At 49.5% G+C, this 12,300-nt stretch overlaps 1 pseudogene; it reads left to right on the top strand.

Annotated features, from left to right (window-relative positions):
* The window catches only part of LOC107160130, a 63,706-nt pseudogene that overhangs the window by 9,792 nt on the left and 41,614 nt on the right, over nt 1-12,300 (top strand).

The raw sequence follows: 12,300 nt of genomic DNA, 5'->3' as shown, positions 1-12,300 counted from the left end.
GGTAGAGAGAGAGGAGGGGAGGGGAGGGGAGAGGTGGGGAGGGGGGAGGGCGGAGGATGGGAAAGGCAGCGGAGCACAACAGACACTAGTATGGCAATTTGTAAATCAATGGATGTGTAACTGAGGTGATTCTGCAATCTGTGTATGGGGTGAAGGTGGGAGTTCATAACCCACTTGAATCAAAGTGTCGAATATGATATGTCAAGAAATTTGTAATGTTTTGAACAACCCACTTAAAAAATTAAAAAATAAAAAAAAAATTAAAAAAAAGTATCTATGAAGAGGACACATTACTGGTTGTGTTGGTGCATGCTCGATATCCCAGTGACTCAGGAGGCTGAGGCAGGAGGATTGCAAATTCAAGGCCAGCCTCAGCAACTTAGTGAGACCCAGACTCAACATGATATAAAAAATGAAAAGAAGGACTGGGGATGTGGCTGAGTGGTAGGGTGCCCCTGGGTTCTTCCCTAGTAGAAAGGAATACATCTTTCATACTGTTGGCATAGTGTTGTGTGAAGTGGGGATGGTGATGTGTGCTTCCTTGAGTTTTCAGGAGGCTCATGTGAGACCTGTCTTAATAATAAATAAAAATAGAGAAATCGACCTCTTCTTGGAAGGAACCTCTTAACAAATGACAGCAGTGTTAAGATGAGAAAATTCAAGTTCCTGTGATGAACTCAGTGGTGCATTTTTAAATATAGGGTCATAGATCTCCCAGGATCATGGGAAATGAGTGGACGAGCCTTAATCAATTTGCCAAGTGGTGGTGAGAGGATGGTGTGAGGGGCAGGTGGTTCTGCTGGGTGTGGAGGCACTGCTTACTGTTCCCCATGGCTTCTCTTCCCAGAACGCTGAAAAGAAAATGTACGGCTGCACGGAGGTCTTCCTAGCTGACACCAAGTGGATCTTGCACAACTTCATCATTTATAACGGGGGTGAGTGGCCGCGTGGCGCCCGGAGATGGCACCCTGCTCCTGGTGCACGCTCTGCTGCCCCTCGCAAAAAACTGGGCTGCAGAGTCGAGCATCAGGCTTCAGGGGACCGAGGACACTGTGTGCGCATGGCCGTGGCGTGTGAACGGGGCCAGTGCGACCTGCATGGTAAGGCATGAGCCGACGTCCACAGCTCAGTGATGCGTGGTTTGTGCTCTGATGGTCATCTCCAAACTCCATAATTGAAAGGAGGTAGAAATGTCAGGGAAATGCACAGGTTCATGAGCACGTTCAGTGACTTGGACAGGCGCAGGGCCACACCTCAGGTCAGGTGGAGGCTTTCCAGTTCGCCTCCTGTTTCTGCTGGAGCTCCACTCTCCCTCGGTGGCCTAGAGTTCCAGATGGATGGGTTGGGGGTGCTCTCGGTGTCAGGGCACATACCCTGCAATGGGATTTGGGGTGACCGAGAATTGTGCCTTTGTTGTTGCCAGGTGATCTTTTGCGTGGTCAGCACTCTTAAGTTGGTCTCTTCCCCTGGTTAATGATGGATGATCCTGTGGTCTCCATCTTTGGGTTCCGTCTTTGGGTTGTTGTGGAGGAAGCTGCAGGGGACTCCTGTGGTGCCCTTGGTCTGGGCAGTTGTGCCTGTGGCTCTTGGCTGTCTGGTGCTGGACCATCGAGTGGGTCATCTTAGATTCAACAGCACTCTTGTCCCAGTGTGTGTGCATAGGGCTCATGTCAGTGTGCTCCACGGGCGGGCATGTGCTGTCCTGGCCCTGCCTAGCTTTTTGACCTGGCCATTCTTGGGTGACTTGAAATGTCTCCTATGTCACCAGGGGTTTTAATTTGCCTTTTTGCCATGGCCAGGAACTGAGTCATCATTTCATGAACTTCACAGTGATTTGTGTGTTGGGGTGAAACCCCCCGACTGTTCACTCAGAAGCTGGGCTGTTGCACTCTGTGGCTCACTGCCGGCATCCTTGATGTGCTGGATCTAGTGCTAACCGTTGTGTTCGTGGATTTGGAGGATGGAGCCTTCTGGCCAGAACAGAGGAGAATTTCCACTGATTTTCCTCTGGGCACCTTCCTTAAGGTTCTTTTCTGTCTGCCTCTGGCTGGGCAGGTCTCCCTGTCCAGCCCACCTGGTGCCCTGGTCTGCAGATCAGCTTGTGCTTGTGCTGGGTGGTACCTGCTGCTGACCTTCCACCTGCCTCTGCCTCCCTGGCCTTCCCTGTGACTCAGCCTTTTGGCCTCTAAGACTCCTTCCCTGAGGCCCCAGGCCATTGGAGGTCTCTGTCCTGGGCTCTCGACTGGCTTGGCTGCATCACCACAATTCCCAAGTGGTGCTGTTTGTATGTGCTTGATCTCTGCACCCAGAGGTGACTCCTCCAAGGGTGGGTCTGCCTCTTGTTCCCTGTGAATGAGTGGCCAAGTGCAGACCCTCAGCCAGCATTCCAGGGGAGCTCCCTGAGCAGGAGTCTGCATACTGCATTGTCAACTCCTCAGCCGCAGGGCCGGGAGAAAGGGGAGGCACTGGGCAGTGAGCACAGAGTGGCCCATCGAGCATGTGAGAGAGTGAGTGGGGTCAGGGTGAAGGAGAAGACCAGCAGCCACAGGGATGGCCAGTGGGGTGAGGGGAGAAGGGACTCCTGGTTGTTTGGAGAGGCTGCTGTTGGTAGCTCCCGGGGCTTGTTGATTACAGGGTCATCAGACTTAAGGAGTTGGATATCTAGGTCGCGTGTGTGTATGTGTGTGTGTGTGTGTGTGTGTGTGTGTGTGAGAGAGAGAGAGAGAGAGAGAGAGAGAGAGAGAGAGAGAGAGAGAAATCTCTTTGTCAACAAATGTAAAACTTCTGAAAACATTCTAAGGGTCAAAGAAAACATGATTTTTTAACCACCTCATCCCCTGCTTTAGAGGAAAGGTAAGGAATTGGGTTAGACCTGTCCAGGTCTCTGCTTTGTTATGAGTGTCCTGGTGGAAGAACCTGACCTTGCCTTAGTTGATAATTGAGCTTGAACACTCTTCCCTGCTTGCTGTTGTGGCTCCTGGAGGACTCTTTGGAAACCCCTGGCCCAGCCACGTGGTGACGTCCCCACTGCCTTCTTGGGTTGCTGCAGTCTGGGATGACAGGTACAGTAAGGCTCCTCTCCAGGACTTTTGAGCCTGTAGAAGATCAAAACCTTTTTCAGATATTAATCCATGATCTGGGGAAAGCCATACCAGTCGCTTGGTTTTGGAGATGACCTTGAGGCATCAAAGACTGGTTGGTCTTGAAGGGCGGATAATTGGAACTGACATTAGAAAGCAGAAACTTTGGTCAGCTGCTGGAGGAAAGCGAGCTAAATGTTGTCAGGGGACATCTAATTGCAAGATGGGGTGTTACAGTGTTTCTGGTAGAATTAATCCTATTTTCTTATTGCCCTAGGAAATCACAAATTGACGCAAATAGCAAAAGTAGTCATCAAAATCTGTGAACATGAGGTATGTGTTTCCCGCTGACCTGTAGATGCGTCCAGAGCAGGGTGCTGGGATCTGAAGGCACAGTGGGGGGCTGTGGCCACCGTGGGCTTGGTTGACCTGTCTCTTGAAGGAAGTGAAGGCGACAAGAGAGGGGCTGCAGTGTGATGAGCACCTTTGCCTCCTGGTGGCCTCAGGGAGAGGATGCTCCTCTTTGGTTTTCTCCCTGAGGTCCTGGCCACCACCTGAGGTCTTTTCCTGGTTGTCACTAGAGCTCTCTGTGTCTGGCCCTGGCTGCACAGCCTGTGGCTTGGAGTCAGTGTCCTTTCTGTCCTCCTAAAGATGAGGTTTGGGTGAAAGGTTCCATAGGGTGGCCAGGGTGTCCTGGAGAAGCTGTCCTACGGACCCCCACAGGCTGTGCTGGACCTCTTGGGTCTGTGAGCTGTGAGACTCGGTGTGGTGGGACAAGATGGCAACCAGAGTGACAGGGAGTGACATTCTTTACCAGATCCCTTTGTAAGAATAGAAGCCAAGACCCACCTTTGTGCGTCTGTCCCTTCCTTCCTAAGCGGAACTGCCTGGGATGGCTGGGGAGCATCCATGAGGCACGTGCTTCTGTGCGTGTCCACAGAGAGAGAAAGTAAGATTTTCTAAACTGCCTTTTCACTTGAAGTTCAAGTACTATCTATTTTCTGGGTAATTGAACAATGGGAAGAACTAAATTTTTCATGGCTGTGTAGTATCCACGGACATTTTTTTTGTCATTTGAGTGGAACCTACTTGTGACAGCACTTTACCTAAGGTGACAATGCATGCCGTTGCCCCTCCGGCTTGGGGTGTCCCATCTGCTTCTGATGGTCACTTTGCACAATGTTTAGATACACAGTGACCAGGTTGGAGGATGTGAACAGGGCAGAGGGCTAGGTAGATGCTTCCTGGTTGTCTTCCAGAAGAGCTGTTACACCTCACACAGCAGCTCAGGAGCTGACAGCGGGGAGGTGGTCTTCCCTCACTGTGGTCACCAGTTTGCCTTTGTTGGATGACACGTGGCTGTGTGTGGTGTGCCTCTGGAAGAGCCCAGCAGCTGAGTGGAGTGGGAGGAGATGACCCCTCCCTTCATTACTCATGTCTTTGGTCACCTGTTAAGTCAATCGGTTTACAGTAAGTGGCCCCTGGCATGGTGATAGGTGATAAAGAGAAAATCGGGGCTGCTGACATGGAAGAGAGTAGCAGCAGCTCACCATGCAGTGGGGGAGCTTCAGGGCTTTGGAGCCTGGTTGCCTGGGTTTACTTCCTGACCCAGCCACGTTGGTGCTGGGCCCTTGGACAGGTTCCTCAACTTCTCTGGGCCTCATTTTCTCCTCCTGAAAAATGGTGATAACAAAAATCTCCCCTCGTTGGGCATTGTTGAGTCGATCCTCAGCGAGCACTCAGAAGGCCACCAGTCCTCAAGTCTTCGACAGCTGTTCACTTGTGTGGATACTGTGTCATCTGGCTCATTCCGTGTTTTTTATTAACCCTGGGATTGGATACCAATGGCACCCTTTTCCTTCCAAAGAAGAGGGGAGAATCAGGGAATATGGAGCTAGGAAATGGTGGCAGTGAAGTTGGATCAAGGAACTTCCTGGCTGTATATTCTGAGTCCGGAAGTTACTTGAGAAGTGTGCTGTATTCTGCAGGAAAGGGACAGGAAAGGAGTTTGATTTTGGGGTTGTTGTCACTGGAAATAAAGTAAGGATGGCATGATTAGAAATGGAAGTGGAGCATGGTGTGTTGGGGGACAGAGCAGCCGGAAGGGCTTGGAGAGCATCGCTGGTACCAGGGGAGCTGAGTCCAGGGTGCATGTGACCTTGAGGTGCTTCAGGCATTTAAGTTTCATTGTTAGTTTCTCAAATTGGCATGACTGGTATTTGGGGACTGGGAACTCTTGGTCCAGGGAACAGCACCCCCCAGGTGTGACAATCCAAAATGCCTCAGACCTTGCCAAGTTCCTGGGGTGGGAGAGGGGTGAGGAACCTGCCTGCAGACCCAGTGCGGGGAAGTCTGTGGAAGCTTTTGAAGCAAGTTCAGATTTCTGCGGCTCTGGGTCCCACATGGGGAATGCGCTGTTGTGGGGCGAGAGTCCAGGCTGGATACCTGGGGTGTCCTTGGTCCATAATGTGATGGTGGTGCCAAGATTGGATCTATTTCCAAGGTGTTCCCACTGTGGCCCAAATCATTAAAATCATTAAGCAAACTATGTGTGTGAGCCTACAGTCCCAGCTCCTCAGGGGTGGGAGGATCCCTTGAGCCCAGGGATCAGGGACAGCCTGGGCAACACAGCAAGAACCCTGTCTTAAAAACCAAATCCAGCAAACAGCCAAATCACCAAAAAAAAAAAAAAAAAAAAATCCCTGGACATTCAAATAAAAGCATAAACACTTTAAAAAGAAACCATCAAGCATTTATGAAGGCGTCCCAGATGTGAGGCTCCTGGTTGACATATTCTAATGTATTTTTGTTTTACAGATGAATGAAATTGAAGTATGTCCAGAATGTTATCTAGCTGCTTGCCAAAAATGAGATAACTGGTTTTTTGAGCCTTGTGTAAGTTGGAGTTACTTTCCTTATTTCATTTTCTGAACTCTGTCTTTGATGGCTCAGACTTCTCCAGGGGGCTTAGGAGACGAAACTTTGGATGAAGTTTTAATATGTGTTTTTACTGATAAAATAACCTAGATAGAATAAGCCTCCTAGGCTGTTCGTGTTCGAGAACTAGTTAATCCAGGAGAATTGCAGAACCCAGAGTCAAAGGGAATTCAGAAGGAATATGGGATACAGGCAGGGGGAGGTGTGGAATGTGGGATGTGGGGGGACAGGACATGCATGATGTGGGTCACAGGGTGCATGAATAATGCTGAGAGTTTTGTGAATGTTGATGAGTGTGTCATCCACAAATCTTCTTGGGCCTGTTTTAAGAATGTTAGAAATCTCTCATGGATTAATGTTATAGACTCTCTAGTCCATGGTGGTATTTTTTTCTTTCTTTCCTTTTTTTTTTAATTAGCAAAGACCAAAGTTCAGCTTTTTATTGAAAATGTTAAGAGCTGTCAAAAAAACCAAAGCCTATGCTTGAACCTTGGATTCTTGGTTTCCATTTTCTTCTCTGGGGCAGAGGGATGGAGGGGAGGGACCTCCTGCTGACACAGCACCTGCTGCTACAGCGCACCCACCAGCCCTGACATTGCAAATGCAGCTCTCCAGTGTGGACATTGGCCAGGACCTTTGCAGACAAACCAGGCCAAAAAGATTCAACATTTACACCACCTGCCTCAACAAGGGTATTGATCTTATCCTCTGTGATAGTCACCTTGTCCTCCTGAAGGATGAGGGCAGAGTAGATGCCATCTCAGGGAAAGAGGCCATGGCAGGCTGCAAGGTGAAGTGAGATCTTCAGCGCAAGTGGCCTTAGTTTCCTTGGAAGAACCGAGTACCTTGGTGGCATCTGAGGAGAGAACAAATCATGGTTCTTGCAGGATCTAAAGACACCTTGGTTTCTCACTGTGGATCTGAATTTCCAAAGTGGTGTTTATTTTTTCCCTCTGTGATGCTGGAGGTGAAAGCCAGGGCCTTGTGCATGTCAGATGGTATTTTGCAGAGAGAAGTGGTGTGAGGTGGATAGAGGGGGTGGGGATGGAGGGCTGGAGGGGCATGACCAGGCAAGTGAAGGGAGAATCAAAATGTGCCTATGTCCCTTCGGGCCTTTGGAGATAAACACCTGATAGCTGGGGCTCAGTGGTAGAGCACTTGCCTAGCACCTGTGAGGCCCTGGGTTCTATCCCCAGCACCACATAAAAAAACTAAATAAACAAAATAAAGGTATTATGTCCATCTACAAATAAAAATATTTAAAAAATGAAAAGAATAAACAGCCTCTGCTGCCCTCTGTGCTGGCACAGGGCACATCAGCCCACACTTTGGAGGGGGGGAGCGGGCATCAGGGCTCTGTGTGGTGCAGGAAGGGGAGTGCCTTGCTCAGAGCCGTCCAGGTGACAGCAGAGCCAGGACTCCAGCCTGGTTTTGTTGTCCTCGGATTCTGTCCCCTCCCCATTGGAGCCCTCCCCAGTTCTGTGCAGGCACCATGGCCCCCCTCTCTAGGGAACTCCACCGGGGCCTCTGTGGCTGCCTTCTCCCGGCTTTCTCGCCCTCCCCAGCTGGGAAGTGTGTCTCACTGCCAAATGTGTGCCAACTCTGGGTTCTGTTTTTCTTCTAGAGCAATCCACATCCATTGGTCTGGGCAAAACTGAAGGGGTTTCCATTTTGGCCTGCAAAAGCCCTGAGGGATAAGGACAGGCAGGTCGATGCCCATTTCTTTGGATAACACAACAGGTGGGCGTTAAAAACAGGCTTTGAATATGTAGCTTCACCGAACCTTTGACACTGTCATTGGATAAGAAAAGAGGTGGGGGGTATCACTATTATTTTTATTATTATTACCATTTTTAAAAGCTGATTTTTCCTCTTGTTGTTCACTGGTATGGCTGTGATTTGCTTACTGTCGTGATACCAACCCTTGATCTCGTAGTAGAAAAGGTTTTCCTGTGCTGTGTTAAGCCTGATAATGTGTGGGCTTCAGTTTTTTTCCAGGTACATTAGAAAATATCTTACTTTAGTGGATTTGTTGATCTAACTGGCATCGGAATGAATTCCCGGGCTATTTTAAGTGCTGCCGTCCTTTTCAATTTTTTTTATTTTTTCCATCGTAAATTAAATCTCTGTGCAAATTGCTTTTCAAAATAATGCTTTCAGGAATCAGATGTATTTTCCCAGATTGCTGGTAAATGAATCTCTTATCATCCTGCTGGGTAGTTCCCTCCTGTTCCCTTTTCTCTGGAAATTACCAGGGGCTGCTGTTTTGACAGGTGTGAGCCTCCCCTCCCAGCATCTCTCCCTCCCCATTTCCACCACACACCGGGAAGTGCCTTTCAGCTAATAGCAGTTCCCTTCAGGGCAGAGCCCCTGCACTCAGAACAACAGGTAGACAGGGATGGGCAGGTTTATATTGCAGTCCTCTCCTGGCAAGTTCCCTTAGGGTTAAATGAGGCACATGCCAGACTGCCCCTGCCCCTGCAGTTTGGAGAGTGCATAGGGGAGTCTGCTTAAATACACGCAGCACATATTATACCCCACATGGGATGCACAGAAAATGCAGTTTGAATTTTGAAATTTTGCTTGAGGTCTTGCAGATAAAAGAACAGTGTGAATTCCAAAGTAACTCACTTTCTTATTAGGAATCCCAACAGTGCTTTGTCAGGAGACCAGATGGAAATTCTTTGATAGGGTACTGAGTTTGATAGGAGGTATCATATTTGGATTTTAATGGCTCTTGTTGGAAATCTGCTGGAAATTCTTTTATTAAATTTTCATTCAAAGAAGTATACATTTGGAGCCTGCTCAGCCTGGGTGCTGGGTGCTGGGGACACGGGAGTGAACAGGCAGGCAGACATCATCGCTGGGAAGATGGGTCACACCCAGGAGTCTGTTGGGCTAGCCATCTCCATCAGGAGGTGGTGGTGGGCCTGGTGCAAAGGTTTGGGTAGAGTGAGCAGCAAGAGCAGAGGCTCAGGTAGGGAAGGGTGGACCTGGTGTGTGATTAGAACAGGGAGTAGGGAGGAGAGGATGGTGGGAGACCGGGTCCCAGGGTTGGGCAGGACTTGTTCTTATTTGAAGAGCTGGAAGAATCCGTGGCAGCCTGTTGATCCCACGTCCTGATCAGAGCGTGGGAAAGTGAGCGGTCTTGGTGATTTAGGATTCCTATTCTGTAGGCTGGCACAGTGTGGGGACCTGCACTGGAATGTAGGTGACAGGGATAGCAGTGCTTGCCACACATAGCAAGTGCACCAGGAACTGAGTCAATCATCCAGCTCCCTCTTCTGGGACCATCCTGCAGAGACCTCTTGGTCCTTCCCTTGCCAGTCATCCGCTGAGAGTGGCTTAGGTTGCTAGAAGGAAGAGTGTGGGCTTTGCTCCCCAGTGGGCAGAGGCTGTCCCCAGAGCTTGCAGGTTCAGTCTTTGGTTCTAGGTGGGAGCCATCGGGGAGCCAAGCACTTTGTGTTAGGTGGTGAAACTTCCCTGCCCCTTTGAGCGTCTTTAGTGCCCTCTACCCCTGTAGAGTGACTGTGTTGCCCTGTTGGTTTTAACTTGGGTGAGGGGGGCCCAAGCAGGGGGTTTGGTAAAGACCATCCACAGTGCTGCAGTGACAGAAAAACCCTAAAATGTCCAGCTGTTCTCCGAGTGTCAGAAATGACCAGCATCCTGTGTCCTGTGTCCTGACAGCCACCTTTCATGCCTGCTAGGGAGGTTCTCCCCAGGGGAGTCCCTCTTTCCAGGAAGAGTTGCTGCCTCCCTAGAGGCAGGCACAGGGGGGCAGGCTCACGGACAGCTGCTCTGGTGGGACCAGGCTCATTGGCACAAAGGCCAATGCACTGTCCCCTGCTTCGGGAGCTCAGAGGTGCACCAGAGACCAATGCACTGTCCCTTTCTCAGAGAGTTAAGAGGTGCACCAGAGGCCAACATACTGTCCTTTGCTCGGGGAACTCATGTTGGGGTGGAGGAGCCAAAACATAAGCCTGAACACGTCCAAGTGAAGTAGGTCAGGGGAGGGAGTACTCAGCGCGCAGCTCCTGTCAGCTTAGTGAGTGCTGGCATGGGACTGGGGGCCTCCTGCCCGACTCCAGGAATGTTCCTCGAGTCCCATGTGTGCCTTTTGTCTTTTAGAAGAATTTTCTTGTGTGTGTGTGTGTGTGTTTTAAGTTTTATGATAGACCTACACATGCACAGCCAAGTTAAAAACTTAGGAACTGGGTTGGGAGTGGTGACGCTGGCCTGTCATACCAGCTACTTGGCTAAAGCTGGAGGCTGTCTTGAACCTAAGAGTTCAAGGTCAGCCTGGGTAATATATCAGGATCTGTTTTAAAAAAAAAAGACTAGATGACAACAACAACAACAATGAACAAAGAACTATTTTATTAAATACTTTCAGATTTTTTTTCTTTTTTTGGGGAGTTACTAGGGATTAAATTTAGGGGCACTTAACACTGAGCCACATCCCTAGTCCTATTTCGTATTTTATTAGAGACAGGGTCTCACTGAGTTGCTTAGCACCTCTCTAAATTGCTGAGGCTGGTTTTGAACTTGTGATCCTCCTGCCTCAGCCTCCCCAGCCCAGCTGGCATTAAAGGTGTGCACCTGGCTCAGAATTTCTTTTTAAGCTAACATTAATTGAGTACTGCCTGTGCACTAGGCATTATTTTAAGTTATTTTTGGGGGGGGTTATATTTTTGTTTTTGTAAGTTGCTTTTATCTGTTCTACTGATAAGAACATGGGGCCCAGCTAGGTCAATGCTTTGCCCAGGTGACTCAGCTAGCATGTAACCAGACTGGCTAGAACCATGAGAGTTTAACTCTAGCCCTTGGGCTCTGTAGGGTGCTGCTCGGGACCTCTCATGACACGTCCTCTCCCAGAGACTTTATATAGTAAAGCAGATCTAATTTCTCTTTAAATATTTTCTAGGCTTGTTTTGAAGGAAAGAAGCAGTTTCCCAAGGCCCCTTTGAAGACACCTAGGAACTTGGGAGGAGACAGTTATGTACTCGAAGCAAGCAAAAGTCTGGGCAGAAACAGGGTCACAAGATGTGGCTGCAGGCTCAGGAGTCCCTGGTAGTGCCTGGCCCTTGGCTCAGGTCCACTGTGTCTGCTCCACTGGAGAGGCCTTGGGGACTTCACCTCCTATCAGATCCGCCCTGTCCAGCCCGAGCACAACTGGAGAGAGGCCATGGTCTCCTCCTAGCCCTCCCCGATCCTGAGGGAGGTAAGTCTTCAGGCCTCAGCAGGAAGGTGGCTGGTCATTTCTGACACTCAGAGACAGATGGACATTTTAGGGTTTTTCACTTTTGGTTTCTGTCACAAGTCGATATTGTCAGAAGCCAAGAGTGGCAATAAGGCACCTGTGTGCTCCATCCCACCCCCACTTATGGCTTTACTTCCTCTTAAAGAACAGGACTTCAGGGTGGACTGTGGACGAGTGGGAGAGGTAATGCTAGAAGCCCACAGATTTGCTTCTTTTCAAAGCATGAGAAGGCGGGGACTCTTGGTCCAGGTCCTGCTCCTGATGCTCTGCACTGCAGGGAGTAGGTGTCTGGCAGATAGTAGGTGTCCGATTCTCCCTGGGAGCAGGTGCAGGCATCTGCTCCCAGCACTCACTTGGCTTCTCCTTGGTTTATACCTGGATTGAGCTCCTGTGTGTGAAACCCAGAGAGATGCCCTAGAAGACCTTATTCCCACCACTTAGCAGTTATAACCTCTTGAGCTGGGTCATCAAAAGTGCTGCAGGCTGTGTTCTGAGGTCCCCGTGTGCCATCACCCACAGTGTCTATTCAGGTGTGCCAACCCCCTCCTGCAGCCACGCGGCTCGCTGGTTCTGTGAAGCAGCCACAGTTTTTTTTCTTTTTTCCCCCTTGCTATCAGGGGTCTGTGCAGAGTGTGCTGGGCCGTGGGGCATGGATGCTGGGAAGATGGGACTGGAGGTTGCAGACCTGAAGGCTTGGAGGGCTGCTTTGCAGTGATTTTCCCTTGTGAATTATCTCAAATTCACAAACATGAACCTCCTTCTAGGAGGTTGGGGGAGGGGCTGGCAGCGAAATAAGGGCCTTGAACGCAGAACCGAGGAATATGGGTTTCTGAAGTCCTAGTCCCTTTTAGAATAGCAATAAGAAAGCTGTTTGAGTCCATGTACAGTTGAGGGAGACCTGGGGAATACCCTTTTTGGTGGTACATTGGAGGAATGCAGTAACTTTTATTTTTAATTCTCTACCAGGTAAAAACCACAGGGGATTTAGTGTGTGTGTGTGTGTGTGTGTTTAATGGATTAAAA

This window comes from Marmota marmota, unplaced genomic scaffold, assembly GCF_001458135.2.
Source record: "Marmota marmota marmota unplaced genomic scaffold, marMar, whole genome shotgun sequence".
Classification (NCBI taxonomy): Eukaryota; Metazoa; Chordata; class Mammalia; order Rodentia; family Sciuridae; genus Marmota; species Marmota marmota.
Note: the sequence above shows the minus strand (reverse complement) of the source record. Positions and strands in the feature narration are given on the sequence as shown.